A 13934-nucleotide genomic window follows, 5' to 3' on the forward strand; every position below is an offset into this window, starting at 1 on the left:
AAAAAGCTCTGAGCAGACTTCAATGAAGCTACAAAATACCAATTTTTCTGTCTTCACGGTCTTTTAACAGGCTAGAAGTATAGTTTTCAACTTACGGTTAGAACGAAAAGGGTCGGCTTACACGTTATCGGCTTCTTCGTCTACTAGAGGCTGCGCAAACCGCACCTGCTGGAGACACAACTCTGCCTTCGGCGGCGTTCAGATTGAGTCAATCGCAATATAAAACCGTGATCCCATTTCATTTTTATGTTGTGTGAAACAGAATTGCCGAAAAGTGTTATAAAACAGAAAAACGAGAAGATTGAGTAAAAATACTTTCCAGAACTTCTGAATTATGAGGCGAAGGAGCGGAAAGGGTAGCGAAGAAGAAAAAGAAAAACACCCTTCCCTCACACGCAGCCAAGTTTTCTCAAGGGAGCCAACCGAGCAGCCCAGCAGCGATGGAGGCCTCACCCCCAGCTACGTAAGAACACTTGTTTCTCTGCGTCAGTAAGGAGTGCCGCTAGAGAAGGTTTAAGGTGTTCATATAAAACCCCAAAGTGCGTTTCCCCCCTTGGTCAACGTCGATTTCAGAGCACCTGTGTCACCTGTAGTGAAAGCGGAATCTGTGCCATGTAAACGAAGCACAACTAACTGTAAAATACAGTATACTTTTATGGACGAACTATACTTTGGCGTAAAGTTGCGCAAAATTGTTTTAGGGCGAACGTCGATGTAGCTTTTGTTACTGGCTTTGTAATCTTGGCGCTTGAGAAGACGCTTTGCCTTGCAATCCACGTCGATGTAGCTTTTGTTACTGGCTTTGTAATCTTGGCGCTTGAGAAGACGCTTTGCCTTGCAATCCACGTCGATGTAGCTTTTGTTACTGGCTTTGTAATCTTGGCGCTTGAGAAGACGCTTTGCCTTGCAATCCACGTCGATGTAGCTTTTGTTACTGGCTTTGTAATCTTGGCGCTTGAGAAGACGCTTTGCCTTGCAATCCATGTTAACGTTTTTGAATGGTTTCGATCTGTCTTCTGCGCTTTGCGCTTCTGCTCGTCCGTTCCGCCGTGTAGTGGGAGAGTTGACGACGGTGGTGAATTTCCCTGCTTGTCCGTTATAGTTCGTTTCACTGCGTCCTGCCGCCCCTTTCACCTGTGACGTGCGGGTGTGAGCGGCCACCACACACTACTTTCCAGTGTAATCTTGCGCTATGGAACACCTCGTGCTATGGATCCGTCTCGCAACGCCCTCTTCCCTACCCCACCCCGATTTCTGTACGCCGACATTTCCCGCCTCTCCTACCTGAGAACTCACGCGGGGCATGCATACAGGGACTAGAGGTAAACAGCCTCGCAGTAAAATGCATTCAGCCTCCAGTTTCCCTTAAAGGCTTTTAGGAACTGCTGTCAACTAAAGGTAAGGTTCAGCAGGGAAAATAGATGTCCGGGAATTTCACGCCACTATAAAGCCGTTTCTGATTTCGTGGTGACGCAGCCCACCAAATCACTATATGGGTAGATTTACTAAGGAGGTCATGTACCCTGCAGTTCCCGGCTGACCCTCAAAATTGACAAAAACGCTCCCTCGTATGAACACGTGCCTTCGCGGAAGGCCCCATTGCAATGTAGTTCATGCATTTCTGGCCAGGATGCCGTTGGAAGACTGCCCGATGCGCAGACGACGCAGCTGCAGGCTGGCATGCATACCATGCTGTATGGCGCGTGATGTGGTTGTTCCCCAAGACCACGCTGTGGGCGGCAGAGAGAGGACAAAGTTTTCCCCCTTTCTCCATGCAGCAGGCCCCACGGTAGAAGCTGGTGTCCGGCGGGGTGCTACCTGTGCTTCCACCTGCGCAGCCGTTCCAGCATCCAGAGCTTCGCGGCACTGTGCTTTGTAAGTGAATATCATCAGCATTTCCGCTACAACCGCCAGCACTGGGAATAATATCAGTTTTAGTGCCAATATTCTCTGAAGAAATGCACAGTTTTTGGCACGTGCGCCAAACACTAGAGGAGGCTTGAAGCACTGGACCTGGTTTGTTCCTTGTTGTCTTGACTTGCAATGGCTTGCAATGTTGTCTTGATTTGACTTGCAATGACTTGCAACAATGAAACCACCCTAAGAGCTACAATGGCAAAGTTGCGATCACAGTGAATGTTGATTGTAAAATTTGATCATTTCTTTCTTTCATCATTTCGTTTGTTCTTCGGCTAGTGTTTCCTTTGCCGATCACCAGGAAACAATGGCCGAATAACAAACGAAATGATGAAAAAAAGAATGATCAAATTTTAGTCATTTATCGTGATCACAACTTTGACAATGTAGCTCTTAGGGTGGTTTCATTGTTGCAGGTCATACACGGCGCTAATGCGGTTCACCCACTCACCTTGCCGGCGTGAACGGCCCCGAGTTATTTCGCCGCCGTTGTCTTTGGTTTCGAGTTGATTCGAAGCATCATAATATCGCAGTACAACATCATCTCAACAGACCACGAGTTTAGGGCAAGCTGGAGCAAGTTTCTGCGAAGGGGAAAACTTTTCTGCAACTGCGATGTTTCTGAGAAAGCTGGAACTTTTCCTTGTAGCCGAAACGCTGCACTTTAGATGGATGCCAAGTAACCCCCCGGCCTACTCCAACAACTATAATCACAGATTCGAAAACGGCCATTCAAAATTTCGCCCGTGGGTCAATTTCCCTCGTGGCATCCAAAATCCTCTTCAAAAATCTCCCGACCTCTCCGGTCCAACTGATTTGGACCCCGGCGCACACTGGTTTGGGAGGGAACCAGGCGGCCCACAATGTGTCACGAGGGCTCACTATCCGTGCCGGGGCTAGCCTCACCCCCTACCATGGTGCCCGATCCGCCAGGGACCGACTTATCACCTATCACGACATCGTCGTGCATTACCGCCTTGCCCGCTGCCATTATCCCCTCGCTCATCCAGGGCTCACCAACTATCAGGAACGCCTCTGGCGACTTTTACAAACGAATACCCTCTCTTGTCAGGAAGTACTCCATCGCATCTATCCCGCTCAGTATCCCTCACCGAATTGCCTCCTCTGTGGCGCTCCCGCCACACTTGTCCGCACCATTTGGGCATGCCCCCAAGATCCCTTCCAGTATGTAAATAGTGATGATCAGCGGGAGCGTGCGCTGGGCAGCTCGGACCTGGACGTGCAAACACTCCTGGTCACAAGAGCTGCCACCGTCGCCGCCAGACTTCAACCGGCGACCACCACGCATCGCTAAACCACAGGACTCAATAAAAGTGTTTCTCTCTCTCTCTCTCTCTCTCTCTCTCTCTATATATATATATATATATATATATATATATATATATATATATATATATATATATATATATATACATATATATATATATATATATATATATATATATATATATATATATATATATATATATATATATATATATATATATATATATATATATATATATATATATATATATAGATAGATAGATAGATATCTGCAGCTGCGCTCAAAATTTGCGTTATAACGAAGTGTAATCGTCGGCCAATTTCTTTTATCTTTCCTTCAACTATCTTGTTAAATGCAGATCTGCAACGCCTTGCTGCTTCTCGTCTTGTTCTTCATCGTCGTCAACCCCGAAGAAGCTACCGTCTACATCAAGCTCAGCATCGTCCACACGACACTGAAAGGTGACTGTAACTGCCTCAATGTCTGATAGTGACGATTCGCTCTGCTTCTAACTTCGAGTTCTTTTATCTGGTTGTGGCCATGCCTTTGAAAAACAACAAAAAACAAATACTTCTTATCCTGCGGACTGTCCGCAAATACAAATGTAGTAGATCGCGATTTCGATGACTCGACCGCTATTAATTTGGACTCGGATTGTTTAATCTGAGGCTTACGTGCTGCCAATGTTTCCGCTTCGTCAATTTTTCCTCATCTGGACTTTATTGCAGATTTTGTTGCTTTATTTTCAAGTCCGAATTGACGCTATCACCACGTATATCATTCGCAACGGGCTCACTGCGCATGCACGTTCAGTTAAATGTTTTTTTTTTTTTTTCATTTATGCTCTTACTGGAGAGAGATAGGGGGAGGGGTAGAGGGAGAGAGGGGGCAGAGAAAGAGAGAGAGGGCCTTGAACGGAAAGCAAAAAAAGGGAAGAAGTTGCTTGTTTATAGCAAATACATTGCGTGTCGTTTATTTTATTTTGCAGTTTGTTCCTATCTATATTCTTTGTTTTTCTGTTGGTCTGTCAAACGGTAGGGCTTTCTCCCAATAAACTTCGCATGCCACCATCGTCTTCTCGGTTCACTCGCTTTGATCGCCTGTATTCTGCCAATACAGATGACGGAAGAATAGCACCCATAGCTCTCAAATGTTGCTTACCAGCGCAATGGTTAATATGCACAGGTGCGGCAAAATGCAGTCAAAACAACGCCTCATAAATTTATAAGAGGGTCCCCGCCCCGTGAAGCTATAAGCGTGGTGTGTGCGCCTGGGGCAGTTCTTGCAAAGTGAAGAACCAACTTCATGATCTTCACGGCTACCGAAGCGCCATTACCGAAAGCTACCGAAGCGCAAGCTAGGCGTCTTCCCCGAGCTAACTTCGCCAGACCCATTAATGACCTCTCTCTCTCTCTCTCTCTCTCTCTCTCTCTCTCTCTCTCTCTCTCTCTCTCTCTCTCTCTCTCTCTCTCTCTCTCTCTCTCTCTCTCTCTCTCTCTCTCTCTCTCTCTCTCTCTCTCTCTCTCTCTCTCTCTCTCTCTCTCGAGGTTCAACTGCTTACATGTCCTGCTTATCGTAGGAACTTGAAAACAAACCCCCGAAAAATGCCTTCAGGAGTGAGCAATTTGTATTTCGTTCGTTTTCTATAACGTTGACTTGCCGTGCCACCAAGTGCGATACGTTTTCATTTCTCGGCCGTTCCGAGCGCAGAGGTGTCGCTGCTGCCCATACCGTACGTGATCACGACGACGCTGAGCATCATGGTGGACCTGCTCCTCCTCATCGGCATTGAAGATGTAAGTGCTACTACCTACGGCGCCACCCACCGGGCGGCGAATAAGTGCACAGGACAAGCTTGCAGGTCCCACGGCTTACAGACTGTCGTTTAGCGTAGGGTCCAGTGTCGGCTGCTTGCTCTTGAGGTAGTAACAAGCGATTGGTCATACTGAAGTGGGAAAGATTTTTACTTATTGTAGACTGGCCTCTATTGTCTTGTGGTTGTCGAACGAATCTAGAGGAATGGATCAATGAAAGGCTTTGTTGAAACAGAAGGCCGGCGGTCTTCGCCTGGTAGGGAATGAATGTACGGAGTATTGACGAATGGGAAGATTTAGGAAGTTCACACTGTGTTAGACGTTTATGGGACACTCTAAAGTATTCACACAGTCACAATCTGTTAGACTTCAAAGAGACACCTCAAAGTCTTGACACACTCACAGTCCAAGCAGACGCTCGAAAGTCTTTACGCTTTATACAACTCAGTAACAAACCTCTTGTGATGGCATAAGAAGCGGTTTTCAGCCCTTACCCGTTATAGATGGTCGGTTTCATTGTCCGGAGCGAAGGCTCGGATAAGAGATGTTGCCTACGCAGTGAGAAGACCGAAAATGACCGTATGAAATGAAAAACTCTAAGAGCGATATTCAACTGATAAAAATGGCATTTGTAAGGAGGGGTATGATGCGCATGGGTCCATTTGAGGCGTGTTTCTGTGAACCACGCGTGTTCTATTAATGATATCGGGCAATTACGCACTATATTGGCACAGGCGTAGGCATTTCCATTACGCATCGCGCCACGTGATCATCTGATTGCCTTTTATATTCTGACATCACACCGGTATTCTCTCGTCATCTGCACCTCGGTGCTATAGTTCGAGCGTTTGCATCGCCGGAGTTTTCAAGCGCACATGGTGTGGATCCTGGGAGAAGTTTTGTTAGCAGCTAATTCCGCAAAAATTCCCCCTCCCAATCAGCACGTACGGGGCATGCGTCGTATGTCGCGTTAGCAGTTTTCGCTTGCTCTATATATGGTCGATACCAATAGACATAACGGACAACTATAGCAACCCACTTTGAACGGGAAAGCTTCTCACACTGTAATCTCCTTCCACAAACAAATAAAAAAAAAACTGCTTCATGAAGCTACAAAATATGAGTCGGACGGTTCGTCCGACACATGCCCGGCTTTTTACGTTGAATATATCTTGCGTGCGGACTGTACCTTTGTCATTTCACTGCAGTTGAAGTTCAAAATAGGAGAACGACGTATGACTAATCACGGGATCTTTCACGTGATTAGTGCATAGTATTTTTTCTTTTCAAAATAACTTTATCATCACAGTTACGAACCTACTGCACATCTTCACTGCACATCTTCGCTGCAATCTTTAAGCGTTGTCTATGTATGGGTCTGACGAGTTACAGCAACGTTGTGTTCCAATTGGAGCATTTCAATCTGGAACCTTTGCGCATCCCCTTGATGGTGCGGGAGATACCGCCGAAGGCCGTGGCTCTCTGTGGGCGCATAGACCATAGACCTGCAAAAAATGACCCCCTCGCTTTCCTTACTATCTTTGATTTTCATGTCTCCCTTCTTCCCTTGCTTTCATAACTCATTTTATTTTCTCTTCTCTAAACCTGATATTCTTCTTCCCTTGCTTTCCTAGCTCATTTTATTTTCACTTCTCTAAACCTGATATTCTTCTTCCCTTGCTTTTCTACCTCATTTTATTGACAGTTCTCTAAAGCTGATATTCTTCCCTTGCTTTCCTAGCTCATTTTATTTTCACTTCTCAAAACCTGATATTCTTCCCTTGCTTTTACACCCCATTTTAGTCTCACTTCTCTAAACCTGGTATTCTTCTTTCCTTGCTTTCCTACCTCATTTTATTTTCACTTCTCTATAAACCTGATATTGTGAATTCCTTCTCCACTCAAGCCATCAGTCGAGGAGATCCTTGAAAGCGATTTTCGCATGTAAAAGCATTGCAATATCCTCCCCTCAGCCGACTAGAGGAAACAGATCGAGTGGAGGACAAACTCAGAATACGGCCGTAAGTCTTCTTTCATATGTCACACGGCAAAATATCTAAGTAAAAAAAAGTAACGCTTCGATCTTGCAAATTGTGCCTAAAATTAACTAATCTATTCAAAATGCGTATCCAAGTGATGACACGAATAAGCCAAAGGTCCACAACGTGTTTTGAACGGTGTGCGACTTAGGTAATTACAGCGTCCTAACAGCGCACACACTCGGGGACGTTCATTTTAGGGGCGAAGCTCCTAAAGCCATGGGTCTGTCCATCCATTGTGTCTCGTGGTACGTGACCGCCGCATGCTTTCGGAGATGTCGCAAAGTGGGCCGCGTTGCACGCGCAAGAACCGGCTGCAACCGGCAGCGCAAACTCGGCACCGGGAGCGCGAGCTTGTCTGTGTTCGCCAACGGAGGAGCGAGCGCACGTGCACTGCGAGGGTGAGATTACGCAAGAGATCACGCCACGAACGCAGGCAGTCGTTCTCGGAGATCGAACGAGACGCAAGGACCTTTGCTCGTTTCCTCTCGTCTTGTTCGGGCACAAGTTCGTCCTCAATAAAAGTTCTTTCTTTACCGTTGTGTCCCATCCTACGTGACAAATTGTGGTGGAGGTGCGGGGTAGTCCTCGATGGCGCGGGGTCTTTTACCAGGTCTGGGCCTGGGAGCATTGACTCCGAAAATAAAAGTTGATTTGTACAATGTACGCACACAGTCTTACGTCTTTCTTAATGATGTAATGGGCGAACTTTCACGGGAGAGTTACGGTTACCGATGATCTCCCCCTCTCGAGCTTCGCCCCACTTATCATCATTCATTCCGTGGATATGGCGTGATTTTTTTCCAACGCCTCGCACGTCCAAGACATGTCGATCTTGGGGAGTTTCTGTTCGCAGACATGAAGAACACAGAACCTTATCTTTATAAGCTTCGCTTCAAAGCTCGATTCTTGCCTGACTGTGAACATTAGTTGAGGTTCGGCATTTCACCCCTTCGTTTTCATAACGACTCGTCATGACTTCAGCTGAACGGCAGCTCGTCGTAAGCGAAGCGAATTTCGTGTGCGCAGAATTGTCGGGAAGTGCTGCAAGTGTACATCGGATGGAGTTCGGGTGCACGGCGTTCGAAGTCATCTCTTGGGTTGCTTTCGTCGCCTGGAAAATCAACGGAGAAAACGTGAGTGGTTTCCGCTTAAATTACACCTTAATTACTGAAATTGTCTTTTTAGGAACTTGTGAAAAAGTAGCGTGTTGTGCTTGCACGCTGCTGCGCCGTTTTGTTCGTCGGGAGGTATAGTTTCTCACTAGCTTACCCGCTTAGGTACTATAATAATACACATGAAAATGATGATGATATATATTGTGGTGATTGTGTAGGCAACGGTGTAAGCGGCGACGACCTCTTGTCCCACCTTTCCCTCTTACAGATCGCATTCTTCAAGTGGCCGTCGATAATACTCATCGTCGTGGTCGTGTTCAAGGTACTGTGGAACCCCGGTTATATGTCCCTGTGTTGAGCGACAACCCGGGTTTTCCGACGGACTAGTCGTGTCCCGGAGAAGTCCCCGTAGAAACAACGCATTAAAAACTTAGGTTATCCGACGCGGTTTCATGCCTTACCCGCGTTATCCGACGATCCACTCCAAGCGCGCGGCCGACCAGTGGACGAAATTAAGGTGACGCGGGCCTGTTACGCGTACTTTGAGCCCACCCAATCAGTTCTCTCCGGCACAGCTTTCTTTTTTGTCTCATCTTTCATTTATCTTCCACCCAGCTCCTCTGCAAAATCGATTTCACCCTATCCTCGCTGGCGTCTCCTCTTGTTGCGCAGCAGTCACAGGGGCAGTCGCAGGTGTCCATTTTCCCCATTCCGCAGAGAATCGCCAGCGAGGTTACGCTGACAGTCTTAGGCTTCCACATGTGTTTGTCGCGATCGTGTGTGCATGTGTGAAAGTTCACGAGCGGGCGGGAATCGTGGCAGTGGACTGCGGTATAAGGCTTGCTTTAATACAGCGTGACTGGCACCTGCACTGCATTATATTTTCGCATATACTTTTTTTAGTTATTCGAGTTCCGGAGCCCTGCAAAGCATTAGTTGGTAGTTTACCTTGAAGTTTCTTGCAAATCCATAGCGCGAAAGTGTATTTACAGGCGTAATTTTTGTTGTTCGGATTTTACGACGCCCGCCAGTCACAACGTTTTTTTTATGGTACCGAGAAGTCGTACAATCGGGGTTCTACTATGTCTCACTGAAACATGCGCACTCATCGGCTGTTCGCGGTGCCACACTGCACTTACCTGCGCAGGTGTACACGGTTCGTCGCCTGCGGGAGTACCTGGGAGTGCTGAAGACTGCCCAGCCCATCACGCGAGCGCCAAGTTAGCCTGCAAGAGAGAGAGAGAGAGAGACAGACAATAAAGCCACCTCCCCTGGAGTCGCAGTCGCCACCGACGACGTTCCTTGTGCTCCTCACTCCACCGCGGGGGCAGGACTCCCAGGGAAGCCTGCGCGTCTGCATGTTCGAGTGGGAATGCTGAAACAACGAAATCTTTGCCCGTCATTTGTATCACTGGCTGTGCTAAAAATGATGAGCATATCGTCGTCGTCGACAACAACAATAACAACAACAACCACAACAACAACCCATTTTTGTCCACTGTAGGATGAATGCCTTTACCACTGGCATCCAACCACTCTCATCTCCCAATCTGTCCGATTTTATTTTTGCTGCCAAATTTCCTTATCTCAACACACTATCGCGCTCGGTGCGACCACGATAGCTGTTGAAGACCAAATCGCACAAGTGCGTGCTAGCCCGCGGCCTCCCGCGGCTCTCCTGGCTCTCCCTTGGACGGTTTGAAATGCGCCAGCGCACCCATACCTGCCCGTTCCGCACGCATTAAAAAACGCGAGCGATCGGTCCGCACTGTGGCACGCAGCGGGTGTTGCCATAGGAGCACCGGCGCCACCGGAGCGATCACCGACACAGCATGATGACACCTTTTAGGCGGGAACGGATTGAGCAGCAGTTTGGCACCATCATCATCTTACCTTTCTCTGCGACTCAGGGTAGTAGTAGCAGTAGTGATAGTATGTATTGTTGGATGAGGCTGACTTAGCCTTGCATAACTGCCGGCAATCGCTCCCCCTAATCGTCCCCAATACGACATCAGAGACACCCAAAGTCACCACACCTCACTTAGTCCTATTTTAACAGAGATACACAATGTCACCACACCTCCCTTAGTCCTTCGGACTGCAAGAATCCCAGCAGGAGACGAGACACCTCTCTTCGCACAATCCAGTGGGCCGCACGGCTCCGCAAACTGTACGTTATAAGCCTTTTACAGCGAAGCTGTTATAGGCAAACTCCCCCGTTCATTTTCTTTTTGTGTGTGTGTGTGTGTGTGTGTGTGTATAGACCCAGAAATACCGCTAACCTCCTCTTCACTTCGGCATACCCTCTGCCTTCGACCACCTGTTCGCCTCCGGCGTTTCATAATTTGGTATAAAATGGCCTATACTGCCCCTGGGGAAAATGCATTCTCAGCGATGCATTAATGTTAGGAAGTAGATCGGTGTACGCTTGGTAGGACTTGGCTGCTGGCTAGTTGGTTCACGACGGACGAAATAAAAACCGCGCGATATACGAGGAGGAAGACCAGAGGGAGACCGGATGGTGTGTGTACAGTTGTGAGAAATGTTTGTGTCTGTAAGCATCGTGTGCTGCGCATTCATCAAGAACGTGGTGAAGCCTTGTCGTAAAAAAAAAAATCGCGGCTTTGGGCTCGAACGTGGCAGAAGGAGAACACTTACGACGATCGGGCCGCGGACGCCAAGCGTAAGCGCAATGCCCGTCGGGACCCTGAATACCGCTAAGCGGGAAACCTAAGCCGTCGGCTAGAAACCCGTTGAACGCTTCCCCGGCCCAGCGGCACGGTTTCAGCGGTTGTTGATGTCCAACCATCAACCCACAAACATCTTTGCTGCTCACCTACTTCACAGAGTAAAATAACACTGATTTTTTTTTATTTCAGAATGTGCACACCATCGCTTAATTTCCAGACGACCGTAGACAAACCGTAATGATATATTCAAACTCGTGATTATGCACTCGTGATTACGTACTCGTAAACGTACTCATGAGTACGTACTCGAGAGTGCTAACTCAAAAGCACGTGTACTCACGTCTGTACTCGCTGATCATCGGACTCACTTTTTTGCATTGGTCTGTATTCCCTCATCGCCGTACTGATTATACTTCACAGGGGAGTTTGTGTAAAAATGGATAAGAAGAGCAAGCCCGCCAACATATGCTCAACATTATAGGTTGTTACCAAATAGTGGCACCTCTTAGCGCGATACTCTGCAGGTTCCCGCAGCAGGCTAACATCACAGGACGACCAAACGCTTTGGGCAGTCATCGAGAGGCAGAAAAGAACCTCTGGATGTTATGTTCTCTTCGGGTACAGTCTGTCAATTCATAAGGCACGCAAGCCCGTTCCCGGCGGCGCGCCCTCTCTCCTGTGGCGGACTACGTACTACTACGGCCGCTGGATGAAAGACACCATTGCGTGCGCTTTCCTTCCGCGGCCGTAGTATTACACATCTCCGCTTATTGGAGGCGTTGCGCTTGGAGTTCAGCATTGAGGACAACGGAGTGATCAGGTTGGCCCTGCTGAGCACGAAGCGTGCTAGGTAGGTTGCCATGCCTAGAAGTGGGCGAAGCTCAACTTTCGATGTTGGTGGTGGCATATCCTGGACGACCTTTAGGTGCTTGCTGCTCGTGCGGATATCACGTACGTCGATTTGGTGTCCCAGAAAGTCGGTGCTTGTTTCGCGGAACACGCATTTTCCTGCATTGAGCGTGATCCCTGTCTTCTCGAGGCGTTGCAGCATTGCATGGAGGCTATTATCGTGTTCTTCGGGTGTGAGTTCAAAAACTAAAACATCGTCCATGGGGCAAATCACACCTGCCAGCCCTCCCATCACTGAAGTTCTCTGCAGCTGAGGCTATACCGAATAGAAGCCTCTTAAACCAGTATCTTCCGAAAGGCGTAATGAAGATTGTCAGCAGGCGACTCTCTTTGCTTAAGGGGATGTGCCAAAAACCTGAGTTGGCGTCAATCTCGGAGAACCCCTTCGCCTCGGATAACTGCGCAAGTGAGTGTGCTACTGTGGGAATCAGATGCCATTCTCGGCGCACGTACCGGTTGAGTTCCGTGAGACGGACGCAGATGAGGATGTCTCCGGATCCTTTGGGAACGAAAATGATGGGCGTACACCTCTCAGTTGGCTCCTCCACAGGTGTGACGACGTCTAACTGTTGCATACGGTTCAACTCTTCCTTGGTTTTGTTGTAGAAAGGTAGGGGAACTCGACGTGGTGATGTTAGCGCGCAAGGCTTGGCGCCCTGTTGTAGCTCGAGTTTGTATTTGCCGAGCATAAGTCCTATCCTGGTATTCTGAATACTTCCTTCACTCGAACCTCCAACCGGGGAGATCATTGAAAGCCATTTTCTCATTAAAAATTCATTGTACGGTTCTTTCTTTCAGCCGCATCGTGGGAGCACATGGAGGGGAGTACCGACCCAGAATACGGACCCTAGTCCCTCGAAGAGTCGTGGGTATTGCTGCAGTGGTGAAGACGGCTTTTCTTCTAAGTGGCACAGCTGCGGTAAAACTCTGAGAGCTTCGAAAGCTGGCTTTCCTAACAGTCTCTTTTCGAGGCCCTTAATCACGCAAACGTCTTGCGCTGTGGACTTGCCAAAAGCTGTCATAGGCAGACGAAGCGTATCTTTCGCCTTAAAGGGTGTGCCGTCTGGTCCGCACAGCTTCTTTGGGGGTATACGAAGCTCGTTGATTTTGATTGATTGTAGGGGTTAACGCGCCGACGTGCGCCGAAATCTCGTGCACACTGGCGTTTTTGCTTTTCGCCTCCATCAGAAAAGCGGCCGCCGCGGCCGGAAATCGAACCCGCGACCCTGTGATCAGCAGCACAAGGCCTTAGCCACTGAGCCACCGCGGCGGGTTCTACGAAGCTCGTACTGCCGAAACATTATACGTAGATCGGAGATGACTGTTTCGCCTGCCCCGGCGTCAGTTTTGAAGAGCAGTGACGTCTTGCCAACTGTTACATCTGGGCTCCACTTGTCGGAAAGATCTTCCGCCATACTTGTACACAAGGGCGACGTTGGTGCTTGCAGTAGGATGTTTGTTTTCGGATGACAAGCATACCGAAGCGAAGTGGCTTCTCTTGTTACAGTTCGAACAGATCGCTCCTTTCGCTGGGCAAGCCGCACGAGGACGGTTGTCCTTACAGGACTATCGCCAACGTTTCTGCTTTGAAGGCTTGGCCGCAGTGTTTTGCCGGTACGCCTGGGATTGCGAAGGTGTGCGTGGTATTGAATTGTGACGTTGCACACGGTCTATATTGCGCTCTAACCTCGTGGGAGTGTAGCGCCGATTGCTGTCTTTTGATGGCTTCGCTCTGACGGGCTTGCATAAGCGTTTTGTCGAGAGTGAGTTCTGCGTCGAGCTGCAGTTTTTCGGACAGTTGCATGCCTCTGAGGCCTACAACAAGACGGTCGCGCTCCAGTTGGTCTCGCAGACTTCCGTAGTCGCGCGTTTCAGAGAGCTTGTGAAGCGCTGTCGCGAACTCTTCGACTGATTCTGCCGGTTTCTGGACGCGCTTGTTGAACTTCGCTGTCTCAAAAATGACATTTCAACGAGGTACGAAATATTGCACATACCTTTCGATTACTTTTTTGAAGCTCTCGTAGTCGGCTTCCGAAAAGGTTGAACGCGCGCAGAATGTGTTCTGCTTGTGAACCCAGCAGTTAGATATGCCCTGGCTGGTTTTGGAGCCCTGAAGACGAGTGGAAGCGGCAGAATCACTGTTTCCACGATTGCCAATC

The 13934-nt window shown here is 48.4% G+C and overlaps 1 pseudogene across 1 annotated transcript; it reads left to right on the forward strand.

Annotated features, from left to right (window-relative positions):
• Window positions 1-440: 440 nt before the first annotated feature.
• LOC144175290 (uncharacterized) lies at window positions 441-9456 on the forward strand (annotated as a pseudogene). The gene is made up of 7 exons (XR_013323635.1): window positions 441-463; window positions 1779-1875; window positions 3564-3666; window positions 4916-5001; window positions 8088-8194; window positions 8445-8498; window positions 9324-9456. The product of XR_013323635.1 is annotated as an uncharacterized LOC144175290 (transcript).
• The last annotated feature ends 4478 nt before the right edge of the window (window positions 9457-13934 follow it).

Source organism: Haemaphysalis longicornis, unplaced genomic scaffold (genome assembly GCF_048455015.1).
Source record: "Haemaphysalis longicornis isolate Haplotype H1 unplaced genomic scaffold, Haemaphysalis longicornis Haplotype H1 scaffold_3, whole genome shotgun sequence".
Taxonomy (NCBI): Eukaryota; Metazoa; Arthropoda; class Arachnida; order Ixodida; family Ixodidae; genus Haemaphysalis; species Haemaphysalis longicornis.